The sequence below is a fragment of the Apium graveolens genome, chromosome 6 (assembly GCF_009905375.1).
Source record: "Apium graveolens cultivar Ventura chromosome 6, ASM990537v1, whole genome shotgun sequence".
In the NCBI taxonomy this organism is placed as follows: Eukaryota; Viridiplantae; Streptophyta; class Magnoliopsida; order Apiales; family Apiaceae; genus Apium; species Apium graveolens.
The window spans coordinates 174,333,656-174,356,544 of record NC_133652.1 but is presented as its reverse complement, the minus strand read 5'-3'; positions in this window follow the sequence as shown (position 1 = coordinate 174,356,544).

The window sequence follows — 22,889 nt, the reverse complement described above, 5'->3', positions numbered from 1 at the left end:
CTAGCAAGGGGTTCTCGGGTCCTAATGTTATGAACATAAGCAGTCTAAAGTAAATCGGACATTACGACGGCTATGTTTACGCGATTTCCCAATTTTAAACCAATTCAAAACAACCACAATTCAACCACATATCATTCATACAACCAACATCCATCCATACCATACTACAACAGCCACAACAATTCAATATTTCCAATTCATACTTATTTCTCAATTATGAACTAAGAGTTTACTTAAGTTCATTAACTAATAACCAAGATTTCCAACTCCAAAAATATCACAAAATCAACCAATCTCTAAACACACAATAATCATGCCTCTCACCAACTAAACTACTCATAACAAACTCTAAACATGATTACACACCCATTACACTAACCCATCATCTAAACATTAGGAATTCTAAACAACAAAACTTAAAACTAAGACCATGAAGAGTTATACCTTCCTTGAAGCTTTTAATCCATGAAAGGTCCTTGGAATGCCCATGGAAGCCTTAATCTAACCTCCTACAAGCTTGTTCTTTCAAAGAAATCAAGAACACAAAAATTAATTTCAAGAAATTACTATTCACCATCTTCTTGAATGATTTATAGGAAATGCTAGGAAAGGATTTTGAAGCTAAGATTTCTAGGAAGTATGTAACTTAACTAGGAGAAGCTAGGATAATTACCTTGTAAAATGGCAAGTGGAGGAGCTTGGACTTCCCAATTCTTAAGAAAGAAGCCGAGAGCTTCATGAAGAAATGGAAGGTTTGGTGTTTTGTGATTTGTTTTGCTTGGTTGGTTGCTTTTTGTCTTGTTTTTTGGTTAATTCCCTTTGTAGCCTTGACTTTGTGTGGTTAATATTCCACCACATTTCCTTCCCTCTTATGTCATGCTTGCATCATCCTCATGATGTCATCCTCCCCTCCTTGTCCTCTTCTCATTGGTTGGGTGACATCATCCTCTCTAATCCCTTTGATTAACTTCCTAATTGTTTGCCTAATGACCGCTGATCTGTTATACTGTTCGCTTAACTTTCGTTTTCGTTTATCGTTTGAGGGATCATACCCGGGATCTTATTACTTAGGTTCCCTTAACCTTTCTCAATACATTATATTCCTTTTTATGATCCTCTATTATAATCCTTTAATTTAAATCCTTTTATCCTGTTACCTTATACTCAATTCTTTCCGTATCTATTGGATTTCAGGGAAAAATCAAAGTGTTCGGATTTGGATTCTGACGATCTTTACATACACTTATATCCCATATAAAGTACTAATAAAATCTCAGAATATCCATATCAGAACCCCTATATAGTGTGACATGAAAAGTTTTCTCATTCAGCAAAAATACTATTCATAAGGGTTTCAAAATTTCCCAAAAATTGGGGTTATTACAGGGCTATTGTCAACAAGAAGGAATAGATTTTGATGAAACATTTGCTCCTGTTGCAAGACTTGAAGCCATCAGAATCTTCTTAGCCTATGCAGCCCATGCCAATTTCAAAGTCTATCAAATGGATGTCAAAAGTGCCTTTCTGAATGGAGATTTGGAGGAGGAAGTCTATGTCAGTCAGCCTCCTGGTTTTGAAGATCCAAATTTTCCAGAATATGTTTACTATCTTTTGAAAGCACTTTATGGACTGAAGCAATCACCTAGAGCCTGGTATGACACTTTGTTAAAGTTTCTTTTAGGGAATCACTTCACTAGAGGTACTATAGACAAAACTCTTTTCTTTAGAAATGTTAATGGCTCTAGTATACTTGTTCAAATTTATGTAGATGACATTATTTTTAGCTCTATAGATGAAATTTTTTGTAAAAAGTTTTCCAAATTGATGCAAAGTAAGTATGAAATGAGTATGATGGGAGAACTAACTTACTTTCTTGGTTTGCAAGTTAAGCAAGTTAGTGATGGAATATTCATTAGTCAAACTAAATACATTTATGATCTTTTAAAGAAGTTTGATCTAATGGATTGCACATCTGCAAAAACTCCCATGGCCACTGCAACTAAGCTTGAATTGAACACTATTGAAAAGTGTGTGGATATTTCAAGTTATAGGGGCATGGTTGGCTCACTTCTGTACTTAACAGCTAGTAGGCTAGATATAATGTTTGCTACATGTTTGTGTGCTAGATTTCAGGCTGATCCTAAAGAATCTCACTTAGTAGCTATTAAGAGAATTTTCAGATATCTCAAGGGAACACCAAAACTTGGCATTTGGTACCCTAGAGATTCTGGTTTTGATCTAACTGGTTATTCAGATGCAGATTATGCAGGTTGTATTATTGATAGAAAAAGTACAACAGGAACTTGTCAATTTCTAGGAAACAAGCTTGTGTCCTGGTTCAGTAAAAAACAAAATTAAGTTTCTACTTCTACAGCTGAAGCTGAATATATTGCTGCTGGGAGTTGCTGTGCACAGATTTTGTGGATGAAAAACCAATTGCTAGACTATGGTTTGCAAGTTGAAAGGATTCCCATTTTCTGTGATAACACAAGTGCAATTGCCATCACTGAAAATTCAGTACAACATTCAAGGACAAAGCACATAGACATCAAGTACCACTTCATAAGGGAACATGTAATGAATGGTACTGTGGAACTACATTTTGTTCCAAGTGAAAAGCAGCTTGCAGATATATTTACCAAGCCACTGGATGAATCCATATTTTCAAGGTTGGTAAGTGAGTTAGGTATGCTAAATTACTCTTGAATCTTTATAGATTGTTTGTAAGTTGTAATGTAGCCAGAAATTTAATTGATTTTTCAGTCATGTATGAAATTTTGGCTAAGTCAAAATTTACATCTTGATGGATGATCACTATCCATCGAGTTTGATCATCCGTCGGTATACTATTTGTTAATAAAATCAATTACTTTTCTGGAATATTTTATGACTCGACGGATAACTGATTTATCCTCATCCGTTGAATTGTCTTATTCTTAGCCGTTGATTCTCTGAACATTATCCATCGAGTATACTTACAGTTTGTAAGCATAACACGATGGATAATTGATGGAATTTTTACAGTTTATTTTTAAACGGCTATTTTGGGCAATTCTTATTAGTTACTTTATTTTACTTTATTATTTTGACAGTTATTTTTGAGATAGTATAAAAGCTTAATTCATTTTCATTACTTTTCTTTTATCATTCTCAAATCATCTGCTAGAATCACCCACCATATACTGTAGAGTTGTTGAAGAGATGTGGACGACTGCAACATACAACTCAACTGATAAGACTATCACATTCACTATTAAAGGTAAGAAATTCTGTGTTAATAGTGATATTGCTAAAGCATGTTTCAAAATTCCTGATAATACTGTAACTTCACCACACACATACAGTGACATTGTTAACATGCTTAACTCCATGGGCTATGCACTCTCTACTTCTAAGTTAAGTGAAATTAGGAGGTTAGGTCTTAGGAAGGAATGGAGTTATCTATGTGATGTAGTTACTAAGGTATTTTCTGGTAAAATCAGGAATTTTGATTTTGTCAATATCTCTATGCTTAACATGCTTTACATGCTTTACATGCTAGTTACTGATAAGTTCTTTAACTTTAGTGATCTTGTTTTGTTTGAGTTGGGGTTTAAGTTAGGGGAGTTAAATAAAAAGGGTAAAAATGTTTATTATGCTATATTTTTAATGATGATTGCTAACCACCTCTCTAAGGATATTGTGCTTGAGAACCCAACCAACAAATTAGATTGTTGGGTTCAAGAGAGAAGGATTATTGCAGATTTGAACAGGGCAAACCATCACAAAGAGGTGCCACTCTTCTATTTTCCTGTTATGGAGGCACCTCAGGTAAGTGAGGTAAGTTCAGCTGTCCCTACTCTTCCAGCCTCACAAATTTCTTTGTCTTATAGTGTAGCTATGGCAACTGTGTCAATGACCCAACCGTTGCCTACCCAAGCTACCAAACCATCAAAAATTTCTAAATCCAAGTCAAAGAAAGCCCCCTCTGGTATCTCTCAAAAGATGCCAGTTACAAAATCCACCAAATCTAAAGAGGGGAGTGTGAAGGTGGGTAAGGTAGGTGAGGGACAGGGTGAACATAAAATAAACCCTAAGGATAAGGTTGAAGAGGTGAGTGTTTCCCATCCTAGCCATACTGCAGTTTCCTAACAGACTGTAGTGCTTAATAAGGACATAAGCTCATTGCTAGTTGCATCCTCCCAAAAGGATGTGACTATTGAACAAAGCTCTCAGCCAAGAGCACAGGTCAAAAGGGTAAGGGACACAAGCTCACCCCAAACCTATACTAGAAATAAGAAACCAAAAACCCTTGGGGATGCATAGGGTTCACACACTGTGCAAATTGGTGCTGAAGACACAGTCACTGCACCTTTTCAAAGTCAGTTTGATGTGGCTCCAATAAATATGGAGTCATAGCCAAAATCTTTAGTTATAGAAGCACCTCAAACACCAAATTCTCCCACAAACTCTCTGGATGTGGATATGATCAACACATCAATTCTTGATTCCCCTTCTTTAACTCTATTAGGGAAGCCAAAATCTAGTGCAAGTGAGCATCATCTTTTGGATGATTTGTTGGCTCACTTGCCAATTCTTTCAGGAACTGTTGAGATATCTGTGCCAAAATTCTCATCAATCTGTACAAAGTCCACGATAGTTTCCACTTCAAACTCATTTGTTCCTACTCTCTCGATGGATATTGTTCATCCGTCGAGTAGTGATTGTATCCCGACGGATAAGCTTAACAGCAGTTATCCGTCGGATAGTCAAACTGCTAACCCGATGGATATCCCTTATCTGTCGAGTGTCTCTGCACAACTTCAAATTTCATTAATTATCTCAAGTGCAGAAGACTTAGTGGTAGTACAATCACTCCTGGGATTGAGGGAAGAGAGTCTTATGAGTGAGAGTCTAGGTTGCTCCCAGGAAAAAGGAGAGGAAAAGAGTAAAAATATGCAATCCAGTTTTTCAGGATTGGAAAAAGAGAGTGTGAGGAGTCCCACCTTAAATGGTGAAGGTGAGGGTGTGAGGGTGGTGAGCCAAGGTGAGACCTTGATGCAACAAAAGAGAGATAATGAGAGAAATGCAGGTACATGAGATATAAGGGTGGACGTCATTGCAAGTGAGTTAATAAATGTCCAAGATGCAGACAGGGAAGGACTATCTCAGCAACCTCAAGCTGTTATAGATTCTACCTCCCTTGATGTTGAGACATTTACTCACCCTGTTCCAGCATATCGACTTCTAGCTGAACAGGGCAATGACAATGCAGAAATGATGCTCAACTTGGTGCATACCACACAGTCATTGCTAAGAGCTAAGGATGCCATCACAACTTTGCCCTCTCCAGATGGTGATGTTGATTATGAGACTGGTGGTTCAGAAGATTTCTTTGAAGGTGAGGATGCAGAAAGTGGAGAAGAGCTATTGAACTTAGGGGGAGAAGCTGGCCCTAGTTCAAGGTCAAGCATGCCATCATGGGCCTTCTCCAAGAAATGTTATGAACATCACTTCAAATCTACTCTCATCTAGCTAATCAGTCCAACACAGTCTGCACTTCAATCATCCACAAATACTAGCACCAAGAAGCTTCTGCAAGCACATCTTGCTTCTCTATAACTACATCAAATTCAAGGCTATCAACAAACTCTCAATGTCTCCACTCTTAAATAGGAAATTGGTGAACTCAAGAAAGACTTTTCTGAGAGATTGGAAGCTAGACTTCCAGGGACAACAATTACAGACATAAGAGACAACTCAAGAAAAACTCAGATCTTGCCACCAAAGTTGATGCCTTGGACAAAAGAATGTTTTCTATGGAAGCATCTCTTACAACAATTGATCTACACCAAGCTCAACAAACAAACTTGCTTCAGAAATTGGTGGCTGCACAAACCTCCTCCTCTACTCAGCTTGATGATAACAAAAAGGGGGAGAAAGAGAGTTCTAGGAGTGAGGGGGAGCAAAAAGTGCTAAACATTCAAGTTAACAAAGTAATTGTGCTTACAATTACTATCTCAAAGCCACCAGCTAAGGACAGTATTGATCTGATAAAGGAAGCATCAGCTACTTTGAAAGCAGCTAAAAAGGAGCAGTTAAATCCAATCAACTGGGAAAAAATTGATGAGGATATTCAAAAGAAATTTGGGCTAGCAAAGAAGCCAGAAAAGTCAGCCATTAATCACTCTCAAGTCAGGCAAATCTCTGTGAATGAAATGAGCATGAACTATCTGGAAAGAGGACAGCCATCCTGTATCAAATCTCCGAAGGATGAAGTACTTTTAAAGCCAAGGGTGAACTATCCAAAATTATCACTAAAGAACCCTTTGGATACAGTGTATGGTACACCAAAGCATGATGAGAAGAAACTGTTGTCAAGATCCATTTCCTTCTACAAGGATCCAGCTGATTCAGCTTTGAAAAGGAGAACTGCTAAAGTTTTCAGGAATGGTAAAGAAATTTGTGTGGTGGGTGGACATCCTCAATTTGGTGAAGAAAAGAGAGAAGAAAAGGCAAGATTGAAGCAAGAAAAGAAGCAAGCTGCTCTAGATGCTAAAAAGGTTAAACAAAAGAAAGAGCATGATGCTATCTTGGCCAAGCTACAAGCTGTGAAACCAACATAACAAATTCCTGCTCAGCCATCTGAAATCTCTGAATCTCAAGATCCAAAGAAGCAAGTTGAACCACAACAGAAGAAATCTCACAGATACAAGAAATTGGCCAAAAGAACCAAAAGGAAATTGAACTTTGTTGGTATGGAATTGGATTATCAGTTTCCTAAGGAATCCATTCCAACTACAACTCAAGCATCAAAACCCTCAATGGTATTTGGAGATATTAAGGTGGTGGATCCTTATAGGAACATTCATGGTGAACCTATTATGCCTAAGGATGAACTAATAGACTGGGAAAGTCTACCAATTCCTGACTTCAATTTTCCAATCCTTAACAAGCCAAAGAGAACAAAGTCAAGAGCAGTCAAGAAAGTGAAGCTGTCACCTCTCAAATCCAAATCTCTAACCGAAGCTCAATTCAAAGTCAACAAGGGAGATTACATGTACTTTTGTGACATCAAGGAATTCTCTGATCTAAACCTCTATCTAGATGAACTGGAAGAAGTTAGAGGGATTGATGCCTACAGGAATCTACCTGAAAGGTTAGTTTTCAAGTACAAGGGAGGAAAGGAGATTCAGTGGCCACTTCACAGGATCCTTCAAGAAAGCTAATTTGTGCTGATAAAGGTTTATTCATCATTCAAGAAGAACTTTGGATTCAATGCAACTGCAAAAAGACTTGTTCAAAAGAAGATTGAAAAACTGAGGAGTATTAGAGCTAAAGATGCACTTCCAAAGACTCTAACTATTCCTCACATAGGGAGTAGAGTGCATCTAAGGCCCTACTGGCTGATGGAATTCATGGATGACAAAGGAGTTAGAAGAGTTTTCAGATTAGAAGACCAATTGAGCATCTCTAGCAATGAGACTTTTTGGAAATGCAAGAAAAGCTAAATCTCTCAGAATTTGATGAACTGGAATTCCACAGACAGCTCCAAAATCAGATAAAAGAAAACAATAGAAAGCTTGGAAAGAGATCCAGATCTTCAAGGAATTAGATTAATCTGCTCAAGCTAGAGGAGCACCTTGAGAATGAATGTGAGCTAATCTTTGTGCATTTTATTATTTGAACCACTTTACGGTTTTATCTAATTACTTTTAAAGTTGTATTTTTAGGGTGTTTTGTTATCATCAAGTTTCTCTTAATTTATGGCTACAATTCCAGTGGACATAAATTGGGGGAGATTGTTGTGGATATGTTGTGAACTTGATGATTTCATTAACAAAACACCTTAGTAGATTTTACTTAGTGAAAAATGTAGCACTCGACGGATAAGGAATATAGTCCTGATGGATGACTCTATTTAATCCTAACAGATGATGATTTATTATACATCGAGTGAGTAGCTTGGTAATAATGAGTCTATTGCACATTTCTGCATACACCTTGTTTAGATTCTGTAGTAGCACTCAAGTCATGTTGACTTTAATTAGATATGCAGAATAGGTTGATTAATTATACATAGATGATGTCTTGTAATTCTGTATAAATGAAATGAAGTCAAGAGCCAGATAGTTACCCGACGGATAAACAACAATGCCACTCGACAAATGATCAACAAGGCAACCCGACGGATGATCATGTACCTGACGGATAATCAATTCAAACATCTGTTGACAGTGACAACACAGTCACATGCGTCGAGTCTATGCAAAAAGAATATGGAAGCCTATTCAACTGGGTTTTAGAGAACAAAGAAGCATTGCCATTTCCATGCTATTATGAAGATATTCAAAGATGCTGGAATAGAGTAATGAAGCAGCATATTATTAGACTTGATAGGTTTTGTTTTATTATCTTGTCTTATTACTTTGTAATCTTGGTGATATATAAACCAAGAAGTAGCAAATAGAACAAGAAGAACAAGACTAAGAACATTATCTCAGAGAAACAATTGTAAGCTGCATCCTTAGCATTTCTCTGTAAACTTAGTTATTCATATTTGTAAGCAGCTGTGAGATAATCTTGCTACACAGAGTTCTCTTGATATAATATATATCTCTGGTGGATACATTCAAATCCACCAGAAAGTTTTTAAAGACTTATGTTTTTAATTACTTGTGTTTTTATTTTACTAACTTCTTATTCCGTACTTTGCAAATCAAACACTTATATATTATTAAGATAGAACATTTTATTTTTATTTGAAAAAGGTTCAAGAATTCCATTCAACCCCCCTTCTGTAATTCTTGTTGCATTGTTAGGGACTAACAAAAACTGGTGAAGTTGCTCTAAGAGGAGCAAGGAAAGAAAGCTTATTTGTTACAGACTTGGACTCAGCAAATGAGGATGGAATTTGTTGCTTCTACACCAAGGCATCTGTAGAGCAAAGAAAATTATCGCATATGAAGCCGTCTCATTTGAATTTCAAAGCAATCAATACTCTAGTTAAAAAGGAGTTAGTGAGAGACATGCCTAATCTGGAATTTGCTCAAGATGAAGTCTGTGATGCTTGTCAAAAAGGAAAAATGAAAAGATCAAGTCACAAGAGTAAAACTGTGAATTCTATAAGTGCACCTTTGCAACTTATTCACATGGATTTATTTGGACCAGTTAATGTCCAGTCAATTTCAAGAAAAATATATGCACTTGTGACGGTGGATGACTACTGAAGATACACATGGGTAGAATTTATGTACTTTAAATATGAGACTCCACACATCATAATTGAGCACATCAAGAAGATTGAGAAGCAGGATGAAGATCAGAATTGTGTGAAAAGATTGAGGAGTGATAATGGAACAAAATTCAGGAATGCAACCGTAATTGAATTATTCAAAGACAAAGGCATTGTTCGAGAATTCTCAGCAACTAGGACACCTCAATAAAATGGTGTAGTTGAGAAAAAGAATAGAACAATGGTGGAAGCTGCTAGAACAATGCTGCAAGATGCAAAACTGCCAACTAGTTTTTGGGAAGAAGTTGTGAACACTGCATGCTATACTTAAAACAGGTATCTCATTAACAAGAATTTTGGAAAGTCACCTTACTCAATCTTATCTAAAAGAAAGCCTACTGTAAAGCATCTTCAAGTTTTTGGAAGCAAGTGCTATATTTTGAAGGACAACTCTGAATATGTGGGAAAATTTGACTCTAAAGTTTTTGAGGCAATTATTCTGGGATATTTATTGGAAAGAACTGCATACAAAGTGTATGTGATTGAGCAAAAGAAGATCATGGAAAGCACATATTTTACTTTTGATCATGAAAAATGTCCAGGCTTGGAATGCCTTGATAAGAATGAAGCTGAAGCCCTCACGTTTGAAAATCTCAACATTGATAGTGATTCTGATGATGAAGCTGAAGTCAACACAAATCACAGAATTGATGAAGAGTCTATTGAACAAGTGAATCATGAGAATGAAAGCTCATCACAAACACCTGAATTTGATAGCACAAACTCGGGGGGAGAAAGAGGAGAAAACTCTGGATGTCATGCCAATGATGAAGAGGAAGAAGTAGAGAACACAAGTCAACAAACTCACACAAGGAATGGGATAAAATTTATAATGCAAATGCAATTATTGGTGATCCCAATATTAGAGTAAGGACTCGGGGTGTAACTACTAATGAATGTCTTCATGCATGTTTTATGTCACAAGTTGAGCCAAAGAAAACTGAGGAAGCCCTTCTTAATCCTGATTGGATATCTTCTATGCAAGAAGAGCTAAATCAGTTTGAGAGAAAAAAAATATGGAAATTAGTTCCCGCACCAAAGAATAGAAGTATTATTGGAACAAAGTGGGTGTTCAGGAATAAGATGGATGAAAATGGAATTGTCACCAGAAACAAAGCAAGGTTGTTTGCAAAAGGCTACTCAAAGGAGGAAGGAATTGATTATGATGAAACATTTTCTCCAGTTACAAGACTTGAAGTAATAAAGATTTTTCTTGCATTTGTTGCACATTCAAATTTCAAGGTATATCAAATGGATGTGAAAAGTGCATTCCCTAATGGTGAGTTGGAAGAAGATGTTTATGTGCAACAACCACCTGGCTTTGAAGATCAAGAATTTCCAAATTTTGTATACAAGTTACTCAAGGCTCTCTATGGTCTAAAATAAGCACCTAGAGCTTGGTATGATACACTGTTAGAATTTTTTATTAATCATGGATTCACTTGAGGTACTATTGACAAGACTCTTTTTAACAAGAAGGATGGTGATGATATGATCCTAGTTCAGATCTATATGGATGATATTATATTTGGTTCTACTAATGAAAAGCTTTGCCAAAGATTATCTAAGCTTATGCAGAGTGAATATGAAATGATTATGATGGGGGAATTAAGTTACTTTCTTGGACTTCAAGTCAGCAAAAGAAGTGATGGAATCTTCATCAGCCAAACTAAATATGTCAAAGATTTATTGAAAAAGTTTGGCATGGTTGATTGTTCACCTGCATCTACACCTATGTTAGGAATATGTTGTGAAATTGATGATAAATTAAACAAAATACCTTAGTAGATTTAACTTAGTGTATTTTGTAGCACTCGACGGATGATCAAATATAGTCCCGACAGATGATTTAATATAGTCCCTACGGATGACGATTTGTCATCCACCGGGTGAGTAGCTTATGTAATAATAAGTATTGTAGCACATTTCTGCAATCAAAGTTGTGTAGGGTCTGTAGGAGCATATGAGTCATGTTGACTACTAGTGGATATGCAGAATAGGTTGATTAATTGTAAATATAAGATGTCTTGTAATTCTGTATTAATGAAATGCAGTCAAGTGAGAAATAAATACCCTACGGATGATCAACAAATAGCTACCCGACGGATGATCAACAAAGCTACCCGACGGATGACAAGCATGTACCCGACGGATGATCAAATTCAAATATCTGTTGACAGTGACAACACAGTTACATGCGTTGGGTGTTTGCAAAAGGAATGTGGCAGCCTGTTAAGCAGGAAATTGAGAACAAAGAAGCATTACCATTTCCATGCTAATATGAAGATATTCAAAGATGCTGGAATAGAGTAGTGAAGTAGCATGAGTTAGACTAGATATGTTTTATTTTATTATCTTGTCTTATTGTCATGTAAACTTGGTGATATAAAAACTAAGTATAGCTAGTAGAATAATTAACTAAGAACACACATTTTCAGAGAAACATTTTCAAAAATATTCAGTAGCATTTCTCTGTAAGTTTAGTTGTTCTACTTGTAAGCAGCTATGAGCTATTCAAGCTTCACAGGGTCCTCATTCGATATATATATATATATGTATGTATCTCTGGTGGGTATTTTATATATATATATATATATATATATATCTGGGGGGGGTACTTTCAAATCCACCAGAAAGTTTTAAAAGCTTGTTTTTTATTACTTTGTGTTTTAATTCATATAAATTATTTATTCCGCACACTGCAAATCAAACACTTATATATTATCGAGCAAGAACTGTTTTGAAATATTAAAAAAGAAGCCAAAATTATATTCAACCCCCTTTTTGTAATTCCTATTTTATTGTTAGGGAATAACAATTGGTATCAGAGCGAGCTCTTGAAGTACAAAGAGTGTAAAGATCACAACAAACAGCAAGATGAACAAGAAGGATGTTGGAGTCAAAATTCTATTTCTGGACAAAGATAATTATCACCACTGGAAGCTGAAAATGCACCTACATCTTCTTTCCCAAGGTGAGGCCTATGTGGATTGCATAGAGAGAGGTCCTCATGTACCAATGAGCTCTGCAACAGGCAATGAACCATCTGTTCCCAAACCTAGGCATGAATGGTCAGATCCTGATATTGAGCAAGTCAGGAAAGACAAGAAGGGCATAAATATATTGTTCAATGGAGTTGATGGTGATATGTTTGATAACATCATTAACTACAAAATAGCCAAAGAGGTTTGGGACTCTATCCAGATTATTTGTGATGGTACTGAGCAAGTAAGGGAGAACATGATGCAGCTGTTAATTCAGCAATATGAGCACTTCCATTGTGAAGACAGTGAGTCTCTCACTGATATTTTTAGTAGATTTCAAAAACTACTAAGTGCTCTGAAGTTGCATGGAAGAGTCTATCAAACAAAGATTCTAACCTCAAGTTCCTTAGATCTCTTCCAAATGAGTGAAAACCAATGACAGTCTCATTAAGAAATTCTCAGGATTACAAGGAGTTCACCGTGGAGAGACTGTATGGCATCCTGAAAACTTAGGAGCTTGAAATAGAGCAAGATGAGAGGATGGAGAAATGTAGGAAGAAAGGAGGGTCCATAGCACTGGTTGCTGAGTTAGAAAAGGAAAAAGAGATGAAGGTAGAAGCTGTTGAGTCTACATCAAAGGTCTGTGAAAGAAAGGGTAAAGGGCTGGTAGCTGAAAATGAAGATCACTTGAGCCAAGATGATATGGATGATATCGATGAACATTTAGCATTCCTTTCCAGAAGATTTGCCAAGCTCAAGTTCAAAAAGAACTTTGGAGAAGCCAAGCCAAGTGGAAACATGGTGGATAAATCCAAATTCAAATGTTTCAAATGTGGCTTGGCTGGGCATTTTGCCAGTGAGTGTAGAAAGTCAGATTCCAGCAAGAAGAAGTTTGAGCCTGTTGATTATAAACAGAAATACTTTGAGTTTCTCAAGCAAAAGGAAAAGGATTTCATTACACAAGAAAATGACTGGGCAGCTGATGGATTGGATGAAGATGAAGAAATAAGCTATGTCAACCTAACCCTGATGGCCAAATCTGATGAAACAGAAACAAGTTCTTCAAGTAATCATGTAATCACCACTAACCTAGCACATTTATCTAAAGCTGAGTGTAATGATGCAATAAATGACATGTCCACAGAATTATATCACTTGCGTGTTACACTTAAGTCCCTCACTAAGGAAAATGCTAAAATTAAAGAAAACAATTTGTTTTTAAGTGAGAGGAATAATGTGCTAGAATCTCAGTTTATTGAATTTAAAATTTGATAATTGAGTGTAAGATTGCTAAGGATGAATTAACGAGTCCTTAAAGAAAGAAAAGATTTTAATGAAGCAGCTTGAACAAGAACAAGAAGTGATAAAAGCATGGAAATCATCCAGAGATGTCCATGCTCAAATCACTAAAGTTCAAGGTATTGAATCCTTTTGTGATGTAGCCTAGAAAAAGAGTAAGGAGAAGTTGGAATCCAACTTGGTTGAAGGATTGTTGACAGATGTGGACTCGAAGGATAATGAAATCATCTGTCGGATAACGAAAAGGAATATCTGTCGAGTGACAAAGAGCCACTTCCGTCGGCTTGGAGTAAACCTGTGAGCAAAGCTGATCAGTTTCCAAAAACTTTGTTCCAGGAGAATCAAGTCAACTGAAGAAGGAGAAGAAAGTTGTTGTTGGTCATCTATCCATCAAGCAATTGAATAACAGATTAGAAAAGATTAAAGTTAAAACAGAAACTAAAAAGAAAAACAATAGAAATGGGAAAGTAGGAATTAACAAGCATAACAACTACACACCAGATAAATATGCACCAAGAAAAATTTATGTTAAGTGTGGTAGTGTTAATCACTTGTCTGTTAATCGTAAACTTGCCATGCCAACCCCTATGTCTGCACCTCCCTCTTTTCCCAACATGACTGTCATGCCTACCATGCCTATGAATGTTATGTCTACTCATAATATGAATGCACAATTTGCTAATATTCTATTTGCACCTAATCCTTATTATGATGCATTTAGTATGCCATAAATGCCATTTGGCATGCCTTACATGAATAACATGTTTGCAAATAGCATGCCTTTTCCTGTTAAACAAAATGTGCATGATAATTATGTACGAATGACTGGTTTCAAAGGTTCAACTCAAATGACTAAGGATGAATCAGAAATCCCTAAGCCAAATGAGATCAAACCTAAGAAATCAAAGAAGAAAGCTAACAAGGCAGGACCCAAGGAAACTTGGGTACCAAAATTAACTTGCCCTGGTCTCGCCATGGTAGCACCACGTGCTGGACGCCCCCCTAAAAGACAATAACCCAGCCCATGCTCCTTGGGCTCTCCACCAGTCCACTCCTGCATCGCATTCAGAGTCCCGGAGTCAATAGGAGCGGCCGACAGCTGCAACTGCTCGTGAGACGGCCAGTGAACTCCCACTGCTCAGCAAAGCTTTGTAACCGTGGATGCATAAGGAATGTTCATGTGCTTAGCTCCCCTCAAAAACTTCAGAATTCCTTGGTAGATGAACTCACCAAGGTCCACATAGTTCTCCTCATTCAAAATACCCCATAATAACTGTGCTCGCTCAACTGTAACCTCATGTGCATGTGAAGTAGGCAGAATATTAGCACAAATAAAGGCATTCCATGCACCGGCATACCTATTCATCGCAATCTCCGAAAAATGGTGATACCCGTTAGTCCCAGTCTTGAAAGTCCAAACCGTGCCCGGCCTACAGAGAGTAGCACAAATCAAATCCAAGTCAAAATCTTCCACAGTCTTCTCGTTCCAATTCTCCTCTATGGGCTTCCTCTGTCGCTACCCAATCACCCAGCGAATCGCCTCAGGGTGATAATACACCTTCATCCCCCGCACAACAGAAAACCCATTCTTTTCAGCTTTCGCGTTCGCATAGAACTCGCGAACAACGCTCATCGGAACTGCCTCTGGTGACTCACAAAAAGCAATCCAACCCTTCTCAGCAATCATTGGAAACAACTCACCATCCCTCCCCGATGGTAAGAATCCCCTCTCCTTCAAAATCGGCTTACCCAGAAGCCTAATATACTCCTCCTCAGCAGCCCTATCAAACAAATGAGGCCTCGCAGCAGTACCCCTTGAAGAATCAGCAGTAGGAACAGTGTTGCTGCTATCAATTATCCTTGATCTCTTGGGTGCCATCGAAACTGAGAAAAAGTGTTTAAGATTTGTGTTTTTGAATATGGGAGAGAGTTTAAGGTTTGAAAGTGTATGGGGAGTATATGGAATAGTTGTATGTATATATAGGGTAGAGATTAGGGTTTAAATTTGATTAGGAGTGGGTTTTGAGGGTTAAAAATGTGGGTAATGGGAAGATAATTCGTGAGTAGTGGGGCTGTGTTTTGATTTTTGATTTTTCATATTTTTTTGGATTTTTATAAGACTTAAAAAAAATTCTGCCAGTCAGGCCCTGAGTGGTCGCTCAGCAGAGCTGAGCGGGCGCTCAGGGGTCTTCTGGAAAAAAAATTTCTTGCCCTGTTTTTCTGATTTTTTTGTGGTTTTGGATAGGTTACTAACTTCTAAGGGTTCCTGTAACAACAAATCATGGGTTGCATCCCAAGAAGCGCTTTTTTTTCGTCATTAGCTTGACGTAGCGTACCTTAATCAAGTTGACAATAAAATGGCACTAACCACTTCCCGGTTTTCCGTATCCCCATAGTAATGCTTCAAACGCAAACCATTAACCTTGAATGCTTGGTCCAGATCATTCTTAAAAATCTCCACCGCTCCATGTGGAAACACAGTTTTGACAATAAAAGGTCTAGACCACCTTGATTTCAACTTTCCAGGAAAAAGTCGGAGACGAGAGTTGAATAAAAGAACTTGCTGCCCCGGCACAAATGACTTAGGATATAGCTTCCTGTCGTGCCACCTTTTCACTTTTTCCTTGTACATTTTGTTGTTCTCGTATGCTTGGAGTCGAAATTCATCAAGTTCATTTAGCTGAAGCATTCGCTTCTTTCCAGCTGCATCTAGATCCAGGTTCAACTTCTTCAACGCCCAATAGGCCTTATGCTCAAGCTCCGCAGGTAAATGACATCCCTTACCGTACACAAGTTGAAACGGGGACATCCCAAGTGGAGTCTTGTATGCTGTTCTGTAAGCCCAAACAGCTTCATCGAGCTTTAAAGACCGATCCTTCCTTGACAGACAAACAACCTTCTCTAAAATGCGCTTGATCTCTCTATTAGACACTTTCGCTTGACCATTCGTTTGCGGATGATAGGCAGTAGCAACACGATGATTCACATTGTAGCGCTGCATCATAGAAGTGAACTTACGGTTGCAGAAATACGACCCTTCATCACTTGTGATTACTCGTGGCGTTCCAAACCTTGTGAAAATCTGCTTATGAAGAAAATTCAACACTACCTTTGCATCATTCGTCGGCAGAGCTTTGACTTCTACCCATTTTGAGACATAATCGACTACCAGCAAGATGTACTGATTATTGCTGGATGAGACAAATGGCCCCATGAAATCGATTTCCCAAACATCAAAGACCTCGACTTCAAGCATCACATTTAACGGCATCTCATCCTTCCTCGTAAGATTTCCCACTCTTTGGTAACGATCACACCTTAAAACGAACTGATGAGCATCCTTAAACAAAGTAGGCCAGAAAAAACCTGCTTGCAGAATAAGAGCTGCTGTTTTTTCACCACCATAATGTCCACCATAAACTGTGGAGTGGCAGTCTCGTAATATCCCCTCCGTCTCATAAAATGAGATACATCTCCTGATGATCTGATCAGCTCCCTGTCTAAACAAATACGGTTCATCCCACATATACCACTTCACCTCATGCAGAAACTTCTTCTTTTGAGCTGTATTCATATTAGGAGGCATTATATTGCTGACAAGATAATTCACAATATCTGCGAACCATGGCTCTTCCTCCTGAACTGCGAACAACTGCTCATCCGGAAAAGATTCGTTGATCAATGTCTTATCATGTGAAGTAAACTCGGGATTCTCCAATCTAGAGAGATGGTCAGCTACTTGATTCTCAGTACCTTTTCGATCCTTGATCTCTAACTCAAATTCATGTAGCAAGAGCACCCAACGAATGAGTCTAGGCTTCGAATCCTTCTTGGAAACCAAATAGCGAATGGCCGCATGATCAGTGAACACTATCACCTTTGTCCCAAGCAAATAAGATCGAAATTTTTCAAAACCAAAGACTATAGCGAAGAGCTCCTTCTCAGTAGTGGTGTAGTTCATTTGAGCTCCATTTAAAGTCTTACTAGCATAGTAGACCACATGAAAGAGATTATTCTTGCGCTGCCCAAGAACTGCGCCCACCGCATAATCACTCGCATCACCCATCATCTCAAAAGGATCTGTCCAATCAGGTGCCATAATAACTGGTACAGTTATCAAACTCTTCTTGAGCGTCTCAAATGCCGTCAGGCATTCATCATCAAATTTGAAAGGCACATCCTTCTCTAGCAAGTTGCACAACGGTTTAGATATCTTCGAAAAGTCCTTGATGAAACGCCGATAAAAACCCGCATGACCAAGAAAACTACGGATTCCTTTCACAGAAATAGGTGGTGGAAGATTTTCAATGACTCCCACCTTGGCTTTGTCCACCTCAAGACCCTTGCTAGAGACCTTATGCCCAAGAATAATGCCTTCACACACCATAAAGTGACATTTTTCCCAATTGAGCACCAAATTAGTTTTCACACACCTTTTGAGCACCGCACGAAGATTATTCAAACATTCATCATACGAATGTCCAAAGACAAAGAAGTCGTCCATGAACACCTCGGCATTATTTCAAATCATATCAGAGAATATAGCCATCATACATCTCTGAAAAGTGGCCGGTGCGTCACATAAGCCAAACGAAACTCTGCGAAAAGCAAACGTGCCAAATGGACAAGTGAATGTAGTCATTTATTGATCCTCTTGTGCAATACATATCTGATTATACCCCGAATAACCATCCAGAAGACAATCATACTCATGACCGGACAACCTGTCAAGCATCTGATCAATAAATGGAAGAGGGAAGTGATCCTTCCTTGTGGCCTTGTTCAACTTTCTATAGTCCATGCATACCCTCCATCCTGTGACTGTTCGAGTGGGGATAAGCTCGTTCTTCTCATTTGCCACCACAGTAATACCTCCTTTCTTAGGTACACATTGCACGGGGCTCACCCAAGAACTGTCAGAAATAGGATATATGATTCTTGCATCCAGCCACTTCAGAATTTCTTTCTTCACCACTTCTTTCATGATAGGATTAAGTCTTTACTGTTGCTCAACAGTCGGCTTACTACCTTCCTCTAGCAGAATTTTATGCATGCAGTATGAAGGGCTAATCACTTTGATGTCTGTTATAGTCCATCCGATAGTCGATTTGAACTCTCTCAAGATCCTCAAGAGCTTGTCCTCCTCACTACCTGAAAGGTCAGATGTAATAATAACAGGTAAAGTAGATGCATCACCTAAAAAAGCATACCTCAAGTGTTAAGGCAATGGTTTAAGCTCCAAGGTAGGTGCTTCCTCAATAGATGGTTTGAGCTTTCCTTCAGCATTTTTGAGGCTAGAAGTACCAAGAGATTTAAATGGCATGTCTAGCTTTTGCCTCCAAGGCAAAACATTTAGATATTATAGTTTCTCATTGCCATCCTCATCCTCACTGTCAAAATCCCCCACTAAGGCTTTCTCTAATGCATCAGACATTAGCATATGATCAAGTTCTGAAGTAACCGCAGAATCAGTCAAATCAACTTTTAAGCACTCCTCATCTTCTGTAGGGAATTTCATCGCTTTGAATATATTGAATGTCACATCCTGATCCTGCACCCGCATAGTAAGTTCACCTTTCTGCACATCTATCAAGGTACGTCCTGTAGCCAAGAAAGGTCTCCCCAAGATTATTAGAATCTTCTTATCTTCCTAAAAATCCAGAATAACAAAGTCTGCAGGAAAGAAGAGCTTATCCACCTTTACTAGCACATCCTCCATTATGCCTCGTGGGCATGTAATAGAACGATCAACCAATTGTAGAGACATGTAGGTGGGCTTTGGATCAGGCAAATTCAACTTTTTGAAGATCGACAACGGCATCAGATTGATGCTTGCTCCCAAATCACACATGCACTTGTTAAAAGACAACTTACCGATGGTGCAAGGAATGGTGAAGCTACCTGGATCTTTAAGCTTTGGAGGTAACTTTTGTTACAGCACATCACTGCATTCTTCCGTTAAAGCAACGGTCTCAAGGTCATCCAGTTTCACCTTCCTTGAAAGAATACTCTTCATAAATTTCACATAATTAGGCATTTGCTCCAGAGCCTCAGCGAAAGGTATATTGATGTGAAGTTTCTTGAGCACCTCCAGAAACTTACCAAACTGCTTATCCAGCTTTTGTTTTTGCAATATCTTAGGGAAAGGTGGTGGAGAATAGAGCTGTTTCTCCCCTGTATTACCCTCAGGCAGAGTGTGTTCAACAGTAGTCTTCCTTGGTTCCCCCACTTTCTCCCGTTGCTTAGCTTCTTCATCACCAACTTTAGCTTCTCCGTCTTTTGCTTTTTTAGCATCAGCAACTTTTCCAGACCTTAAGGTAATAGCCTTGACTTGCTCTTTGGCTTCCTTCCTGCCTAGCACTTTAGTATCACTGGGAAGTATTCCAGGTTGATGATTGAGCACTGCATTGGCTATTTGACCGATTTGATTTTCCAAGGTCTTGATAGAAACCGCCTGACTTTTGCACAACAGCTTAAGTTCCTCAAAATCAGCACTAGAGGGTGGAGCTGCACCTCCTTGTTGAGTATATGATTGCCTTTGAGCATACTGCTGTGGTTGCTGGAATCCAGGTGGATTAAACTGTTTACTTATGCCTTGCTGATATGGTTGCTGAATATCATTCTGATTATTACTCCAGCTAAAATTTGGATGATTTCTGTTATTAGGATGATAAGTAGCTGGCACAGGCTGCTGCGGTCGCTGATAATTGTTCACATACTTAACAGATTCATTAACAAGAGAACACTGATCTGTAGCATGAGAACCTGCACAAAGCTCACAGACCATAGCTATCTGATTGACTCCATAGGTGGCTAAAGAATCGACCTTCATAGACAGCGCTTGGAGCTGTGCTGCAATAGCTGTAGCTGCATCAACTTCCAAAATACCTGCTACCTTCCCAGGCATCATCCTTTGAGTTGGGTTTTAATGGTCATTTGCAGCCATCATTTCAATTAGATTATAAGCCTCAGTATAGCTTTTGGCCCACAAGGCGCCTCCAGCTGCTGCATCGAGCATGGGCCGAGATTGGGCCCCCAAACCATTATAGAAACCAGTGATCACCATCCAATCAGGCATACCATGATGTGGACACTTTCTCAACATCTTCTTGTAGCGCTCCCAAGCTTCGCACATGGATTCTGTAGGCTGCTGCGCAAACTGAGTAAGAGTGTAAGGCATATGTCATAGCCTATTTGTTTATTCAAGGATTTAACTCAACTCAAATAAGAATGTAACAAGTAAATAGTGGATCTACCGTCAAAGAGATCTCGCAAAGTAACATCTGTCATAGGATTCAAAAACAAGGTTCATCTACAGACTTGAGGAATTAATTCACTGGAAGAAGTTCAAGAAATTGATCAAGCCTCAGTAATACAAATCAAGATTGTGGATTTAATCAAGTGACAGATATCTCATCAGGGTATCAGAGAATTACAAAGATTTAATCTGAAGAAAATCAAGTATCAAAGTCAAGACATGAAGAAACGTCACGGAAGTTAGTCACTCATGAACCAGACAGTACATCGAGTGTCAACATTGAAGTGGTGGAATTGATTCATAATTTTCAGTGATTTTCAGAAGATTTTCAGAAGAATGGTTGCAGTTGAAGAGTAGTATTAATTCTCTATTAATTAATTAAGTCATATAATTTAATTAAGAAAATAAATTATATCTGCAAAGATTAATTTATTTATTAATTGAATTAATTGATTAATTAATTCTGAATTAATATTAAGAATTTTAAGAATTATAATTGGATTAAAATCTGTTTTAATTCATCAAGACAATTGAAATTGAACTAGCATGACAATCTGGATTGTCATACCGATTGTCATGCCAGGTCGTTTCAATTGTCTCACCGAAAGGTCTATTGGAAGGAAGATTGTCTTGCTAGTTCAATCAGATTTTCATGCTAGTACAACAGATAGTCATACCGATTGTCTTCCTAGTACAAGTGATTGTCATGCCGATTGTCATGCCAGTTCATTTCAGTTCTATTGATTAAAATGTAAAGACAGAAGCAGCAGACAATTATCAATACAACAGAAGTCAACCAACCAAGAACAAAAAATTGCAGAGCTGCAAATATTTCATCCATCATCTGCAAATTCAAGATCAACAATTTCTAGTTATTAAAGTTAAATCCAAACAACTAGAAATCATTCTCTTGTTCTTGTGTAACTATCTAGCGGATCAAAATCCCTAGAACTTAATCTCAAATTGTTTTTAGCATTTGAATCTTTTTATTGCAAAAATAGAAAAAGTTCATGTCGAATTTATTCTAGATTTGTGATAATTAATTTGAAATTAATCCCTTGTAATCGATACCGTTGTCGTAACACCTTTCAAGTTTAATAATATTTTTATTTAACTTGAATTTTGTTTTAATTTTTATTTCGCACTAAATTCGATTATTTGGTATTGTTTGTATTCAACCCCCCCTTCTACAAACACATTGGGACCTAACAATTGGTATCAGAGCCTTCTGATTAACGAACAAATCAAGATCCTAGACTTTTGTGATTTTTCAACTCCTTGAATTTTTATTTATTCAAAAATTCATAATGACTTCACAAAAAGTTGGAACCGTTAAAATTCCACTATTTGATAAAGAAAATTATATCATGTGGAAGAAGAAGATGCTCTTGTTTTTACAAGTTGCATATCCCAAATATCTGAACTTGTTAAAGAAGGGTCCAAAAACTCCGATGGTTATTGAACCAGAGGTGATAGTAGATGATGTTGTGATTACCAAAGCTAGAACCTATCCAAAAGAGCCTGAGGATTTTTCTCTTACTGAAAAAGAAGAAGCCTCCTTGGATGCCAGCCTTCAGTTAATTTTAGTTGATTCCCTCGATCCCTTGATGAACAGACATGTGATGAACTGTAAAAATTCCAAACACATCTGGGAAACTATTGAGGTGATTAATGAAGGTACAGAGGAAGTTAAGGAGAACAAGTTGGAGATCTTAACCTCTGAGTATGAACATTTTAAATCCAATCCAGGAGAAGGAATTACTGAAGTGTTTGAGAGGTACAATGCATTGATCAACAACCTGAACATAAATGGAAAATATTATTCAATCAGGGAGGTCAACAAAAAGTTCCTTTTAACACTATCAGCTCATCTTGAACATAGAATCACTGCCATAAGAGAAGCTAGAGATCTGAGTGAGATTTCTTGGGATAGACTCTATGGTGTGTTAAAAACCTATGAGTTGGAGCAGATTCAGCAGAAGGAAGTCTACGGGAAAGATAGAATGGACAGCACATCTACTGCTCTTGTAGCTAAAGGTCAACAACAACAACAATCTCAACAGTTGGAGAGAAT